Source organism: Macadamia integrifolia, unplaced genomic scaffold, assembly GCF_013358625.1.
Source record: "Macadamia integrifolia cultivar HAES 741 unplaced genomic scaffold, SCU_Mint_v3 scaffold2028, whole genome shotgun sequence".
Classification (NCBI taxonomy): domain Eukaryota; kingdom Viridiplantae; phylum Streptophyta; class Magnoliopsida; order Proteales; family Proteaceae; genus Macadamia; species Macadamia integrifolia.
In genome coordinates, this window is record NW_024868469.1 from 110,670 (window position 1) to 117,555 (window position 6,886).

A 6,886-nucleotide genomic window follows, 5' to 3' on the forward strand; every position below is an offset into this window, starting at 1 on the left:
ACAGTAGTTGGTTGTACTATACCTCTTCAGGAATGGCTGGTTGCTCTTCTGCAATGGCCCAGTGAGTACGAACACGATGACTAGACATGATTTTGGTAAGGTTCCTAAGGTTTTAGAGAATAAAACCTAAGTTAGAAAAGTGAAACAAGTCTTAGAGAGAAATATCCAAAAACCTAGGTCAGAAAAGAAGGAGAACCCACTTTGAATGCGTAGACGGCGCTAATCGATCGTGAAATTGCAAGAGAAAGGTGGGGAGCGAGTTGGAAGAGCTCCCTTGGCCTTTTCCTCTTCTTCCCCACAAGTTAGAATAGAGTTTTGTGAAATAAACCCCAAACCTGAGCCTATAGATAGCGATTTTTGGACCACCGGAATCAATCCACCGGAAACGCTGGGCCTGTTTCTGCCGAGTGTTTCTGGTGAATGAAAAAGTCCCAAATCAGCCTCTATCAATTCCATCGGAAGCAGGTCTGATATTTTCGGTGGAATGACCCTGTTTCCAGTGAAGAAACCCCCTATTTTCGATGAACATTTTTGGAAGAAATTTTTTATTTTTTTTAATTTATATTATTATATTTTCTTCCTTAATTAGGGATTCCTTCTCTAATATGTGTGCGATCGGATCCCATACTTGGTGGACCCCACTTATGCATGCTCTAACCCTAAATTGCTTTTGTGTATACATGTGGGACCTACTATGTATGCGTGTGTTTTAATTATATGCAACCTTGTACATGCATGTGAACTAATCGGATTCCTCCATAGGAGTCATGTTAAGTTGGAACGCCCGGTCCCGATCGCAGTCACACGCATCATCATGAGCACAATAATGTTTGAAATCTTAGGGATATAAGTGTATATTTTACCCCACTTTGGATAGTACTACTTTTATTTTTCTTGCTTTTTTTTTTAGTTTTCAAGTTTACAAGAGAAAGTGCTTAAAGTGAATCAAGAACCAATCCAAAGGTGGGACCCACTCATTGGTACCACATCCTCTCTCCTACAAAATCTTGAAGATTATTCTCTCTCCTTGCCACCTCACAAGATCTTGAAGATGCTATGCAGAGATTCCTTTCTCATATAATCAAGATTGTAAGATATTGGTTAATATTGCAAGGAAGGAATAGAATTTGTTAATTTTGAAAACGGATTTTCTCTTTCCTCATACAATATCTCAGAGAATGAGGATTTTTACCAAGATTTTATTTTATTTTATTTTCTTTCTTTTCTTAAAGAAGACTTGTAAAAGGAAGGAGACAAGATAAAATCCCTATAAAAGCCCCTTCCTCCCCCCTTCTAATTATTATTCCCCTTAGTTTACTTTCTAGTTTATGCTTAGTTTTCTTCTTTCTCTCCCTCTCTCACACTCTTTAGTTTTAGTTCTTCTTTATTTTTGCTTTAATCACTTTTGTAATAGTTTTTTTTATGTCAATTAATGCATTCACTCTTTTATTCTCATTCAGCCTTTTATGTTTATGATTTATGCAATTGAGTTGTAATTTTTAAAGTTATAGTTCTAGGCTTAGATTTAGGTGACAAGATCACAAGCCGTGGAGCATTTTTTTTTTCAAGTTTAAGCATTGATTCAAGTAAGTAGGCTCTTTCAGTAGTCTTCTCTCCCCCCTCTCATTCCCTCTTCCTACTACCCTTTCTTTCTTAATTTAGAATTTTAATTTTAATCGTTACATTATTGCTTTCCCTTTTCCCCAAGGTTTATGGCTAGTGTATGTGTTGGCTTTGCCCCTCCTAGCCATAGAACTATCAATTTATTGCTTTTATTTTAATTGTCTCCCTTTCCCTAAAGCCAAGTAGAGTAACCCTTGTAAGAGTGACTCTCTGGTCAAGTAGGAAAGCTCATATTATGATGTATCCCTCGGGCTAAGTAGAAAAACCTACTTGTGAGTCTCTCTCTAGCATTCTCCCCTTTCTTTTACTTTATTTTTATTTCAACATTTTTTTCCTTTATTTATCTATTTTTTTTAAATTGCGTGGGTTGTTTATTTTCAGTTATTTATTTATTTAATTTTAACTGCGTGGCTTGTGTCTTTAAATTCTTAGATGACGAATGGTTAGGACGTTATTTTAGATACATATGTTTAGGACGGTAGTTAGAATTAGATCACAACCATTAATCGGTTCACTTTCACATTATTAAAAGAAATAAAAAAATAAAGTGACTGCTCTCCCTGTGTTCGACCCGTAGCTACACTGATCCGTACGCTTGCGGTTACATTTAAAATCTCAAACAAGTTTTTGGCGCCGTTGCCAGGGAGATAGTTTTATGTTATTTTTCGCTTTTTTTTGGTAAATCAGAGTGCTTTGTTTGCTTTGTTTTGTTTTTTTCTTTTTCTTTTATTGAATTCCTGAGAAGGACAACTTGCAATAATAGTTGTATCGGTGGAGGTCGCCATGCCTCACAGTATGATAAAGACAGGTTTCTCCCTGTAGCAGTATCTCAGGAATTGACCTGAGCAACCCCGGATCCTTGCCGGTAAGCTCTCAAAAAGCCAAAAAAAAAAAATCAAAAAAATCAAAAAATCAAAAAAAAAAAATTTGCTATCCATTCTTTTGTGCTTGTCTTACTCTAGTTGTGGGTAGTTTTCTGTTGCATGAGTGTTAGGTGGGTACGTAATACTAAGAATCGGTTAGAAAGAAGAGATCCAACAAGTAGTGACCCTATACGTTTGCTCTCTTTAAAACCCTTCAATATAGGAGACCAACAGCAAAATCCTTCACCTTAATCTCTGAAAGATAGGTTCTACCCTACTAGAACAGCCCAACCTTCCTGCATAGTTCTACCACAAGCCCAGGGTAATAATTTTGAACTCAAATCTCAATACATCACTATGTTGCCCCACTTCCATGGGTTGACCTCTGAGGATGCATACCTATTTCTAAGGGAATTTGAAGAGGTATGTGTTCTAATTAAGATCCAACAGCTTTCTGATGATGCTGTTAAGCTTAGGTTTATCACTTTTGCATTGAAAGACCAAGCTAAGAAGTGGTTGTATGGGTTACCCACAAATTCCATAACCTCATGGGAACAGTTCACAATTGTCTTCCTTAAGAAGTTTTTCCCAACTCACAAGACCAATAAGCTTAGAAGTGATATCCTTCAGTTTAGGCAAAAGCCTAGTGAGTCATTTCCAAACTTATGGAGAGATTCAAGGATCTACTCCAAGAATGCCCTCACCATGGCCTAGACCTATGGCATTTATGTCAAATAATTTATGAGGGTATTGATTACCCAACTAAACAAATGATAGAGTCTATGTGCCCTGAGGGATTCACATCCTTTACAGATGAAGGAAAGGCATGGGAATTCTTACTTGACTTAGCTGACAAAACCCGTGAGTGGGAATCAACCCAAGAGAGTGAAAGAACTATAGGAGAAAAATGATATTTTGTAGACGGGATAGTAGCCAAGGAAGCCCATTTGATAGCCTAATCAAGTCAATTTGGTTAAGATTTGTGCTTGGTGCCAATCCCCTGGAATAGTAGCCAAGGAAGCCAATTTGGATAGCCTAATCAAGAGGATTGAGGCTATTGTTCCTAGAGAGCCATCATCAGTTAATTTGGTTAAGATTTGTGCTTGGTGCCAGTCCCCTGGACATGTCATAGAAGAATGCCCCAACACCTCTGGGGGCACTTCTAATGATAGTGTTAATGCCTTATACCAGAATAATCCATATAGTAACACATACAATCCAGGATGGAGAAATCACCCAAATTTCTCTTGGAATCAGAGCAACCAAGCAATGCCTTCCAATTTTCATAATCAAGGTCAACCTGGACCCCAAAGGCCTCCCTTTATACAATAATATTTTTCCAAAATACTTTTCCTAGGTCAAATGTAGGACCTCAGGCGAGTTTTCCTAGGGCCCCTCTCCTATCATCTTATCAGCAACCCCCTGGGTTTACCAACACTGGAGAGGCAAGTAGAATAAGTGACTTGGAAAAAAAATATGGCCCTCCTCATAACAAGCCATCAAAATCTTACGAGAGAACTCACTCAAGTTGTCTTAATTATGCGTGAGAGGGAGAAAGGAACTTTACCCAGTCAACCAGAGCCTAACCCTAGGCATCATCAGCCTGTTAGTTCATAAACATCAACTAATGCACCACTGAATATAGTACAAGGTCAGACCCAACAAGGGCCCTCTAACCAATGTAATGTTGTTTATGCCCTTAGGAGTGGTAGAGAGTACCAACAGAGCGTTCCTAAATCTTCCTCATCTATTACTCATGTTAACTCTCCTTCAGTTGAGGACACAAGTGTGCCTCTTGTTTCAAGTTCGTCTAATAAACCTAAAGATTTTTCTGAAACTAAAGATGATTTGGTTGAGGAAACCAAAAATGATTCTTCTGAACAGGGGCAAATCCCTAACAGTCCTTATGTTCATCCTGTCCCATTTCCTAATCGCTTGGTAAACAAAAGGAAGACTGCTTCCATGGACAAAATTTTAGAAGTCTTCAAAAAGGTAGAAGTGAACATCCCTCTTTTGGATGCCATATCCCAGATCCCCGCCTATGCAAAGGTACTGAAAGATTTGTGTACTCACAAATGTATCACTAGTGTGCCCAAAAAGGCCTTCTTGCAGGTAACATTAGTTCCATAATTACTCAGCCTATAGCAGCCAAGTATAAGGATCCAGGGAGCCCTACCATAGCTTGTGTCATAGGCAACATCTACATTGAGCATACCTTACTTGACCTTGGCGCAAGTGTGAATCTTTTACCTTACCATGTGTACAAGCAACTAGGATTAGGAGAATTGAAAGCCACTGGAACTACTCTTCAGTTGGCAGATAGGTCTGTTAAGATTCCTAAAGGGATGGTTGAGGATGTCTTACTAAAGGTGGGGGAATTTATTTTCCCTGTTGATTTCATTGTATTAGATACCAAGCCCTTCTCAACCAAGGATGAGCTCCAATTAATTTTAGGAAGACCATTCTTGGCTACCAGTAATGCATTAATCAATTGCCGAAATGGTTTCCTAAGATTATCTTTTGGTAACCAAACTGTTGAGTTTAACATGTTTAGGATTGGCAAGCAACCACATATGGAAGAAGAGATCAATATGCTTGAGGATTTTCTGGATTTTTCTGATGATTTAGTTACCAACTTTGATATTGATTTTGATTTAGAATTCCAAGAGTGTATGGATGAGTTGGATGATGATAGTGAAAATTTCTTTTCTGAAGTCTTGAGTCTTCACATACCTATGGAGCCCTTAGGACCCCTTTCCAATTCCATTCCCAAACCTTCCATAGTTGAGCCCCCTAAGCTAGATCTTAAGGAGTTGCCATCTAATTTGAGGTATGCTTTCCTAGGGCCTGACCAGACTCTTCCTGTAATAATTTCTTCAAATTTGACTTCTAGCCAGGAAGAGGAGTTAATTAAGGTGTTAAAAGATAATAAGGAAGCCCTAGGTTGGACCATGGCTGATATCAAGGGTATAAGCCCTTCTATTGTGCAACATCATATACATCTTATGGAGGATTCCAAACCATCCACGGAACCCCAAAGAAGAGCAAACCCAGTGATGATGGAAGCCATTAAGAAAGAGATCCTAAAGTGCTTGGATCATGGAATAATTTATCCTATTTCTGACAGCCAATGGGTAAGCCCAGTTCACGTAGTGCCTAAGAAGTCTGGTGTGACTGTAGTTCCCAATGCCAATAATGAGTTGATCCCAACCCGTGTCCAATCTGGGTGGAGAGTGTGCATAGACTACAGGAAACTTAATGTAGGCAACCTGGAAGGACTACTTTCCATTGCCATTCATTGACCAGATGTTAGAGAGGTTAGTTGGACATGAATACTATTGTTTTCTTGATGGATATTCCGGCTATAATCAGATCCCAATTGCTTTAGAGGACCAACATAAGACCACTTTTACATGCCCATATGGAACATTTGCTTACAGGCGTATGCCTTTTGGGCTTTGTAATGCCCCTGCTACGTTCCAACGATGCATGATGAGCATATTTTTTGACATGGTCAAAAAATTCTTAGAAGTATTTATGGATGACTTTTCAATTCATGGGAATTCCTATTCTGAATGTCTTCATCATCTTTCCCTAGTTTTGAAAAGGTGCATATCTAAGAATTTGATTTTGAATTGGGAGAAATTCCATTTTATGGTTAAATCTGGTATTGTTTTAGGCCATGTAATATCCAAGGAGGGAATTAAGGTAGATAGAGCCAAAGTAGATTTAATTGATAATTTACCACCTCCTCAATCTGTTAAGGATGTTCGGTCTTTTTTAGGGCATGCAGGCTTCTACAAGAAGGTTTATTAAGAACTTTAGTCAGTTAGCCCGACCTCTCACTTCATTACTTGCCAAAGATCAAACTTTTGAGTTTTCTAAAGAGTGCCTAGAATCCTTCAAACAACTTAAGAAGGAGTTGACCAATGCACCCATTGTTCAACCACCTGTTTGGACTGAACCTTTTGAACTGATGTGTGATGCTTCGGATTTTGCCATAGGAGCAGTTTTGGGTCAAAGGATTAATAAGTTGCCCACTGTCATTTACTATGCTAGTAGGACCTTAAATGATGCACCCATTGTTCAACCACCTGTTTGGACTGAAAAGAATTTTTAGCTGTTGTGTTTGCATTAAAAAGTTTCGGTCTTACTTAGTTGGTTCACATGTGGTGGTGTATACTGTCATTTACTATAGTAGGACCTTAAATGATGCACAACTCAATTATACAACCACTGATTAGAATTTTACTGTTGTGTTTGATTAGAAACTCAATTATACAACCACTGAAAACCTAGTTGCAGACCATTTATCCCGACTTTCATTCTTTGACTGTCGATACTCCAGTTCAATGAGAACTTTCCAGATGAACAATTATTTGCAATGTCCAGTGAACCAT

At 38.4% G+C, this 6,886-nt stretch overlaps 1 non-coding gene across 1 annotated transcript; it reads right to left on the reverse strand.

Annotated features, from left to right (window-relative positions):
* Positions 1 to 3,092: 3,092 nt before the first annotated feature.
* Positions 3,093 to 3,198, reverse strand: LOC122065469. Its single transcript, XR_006136018.1, has one exon. It is a non-coding gene; the product is annotated as a small nucleolar RNA R71 (small nucleolar RNA).
* Positions 3,199 to 6,886: the final 3,688 nt, after the last annotated feature.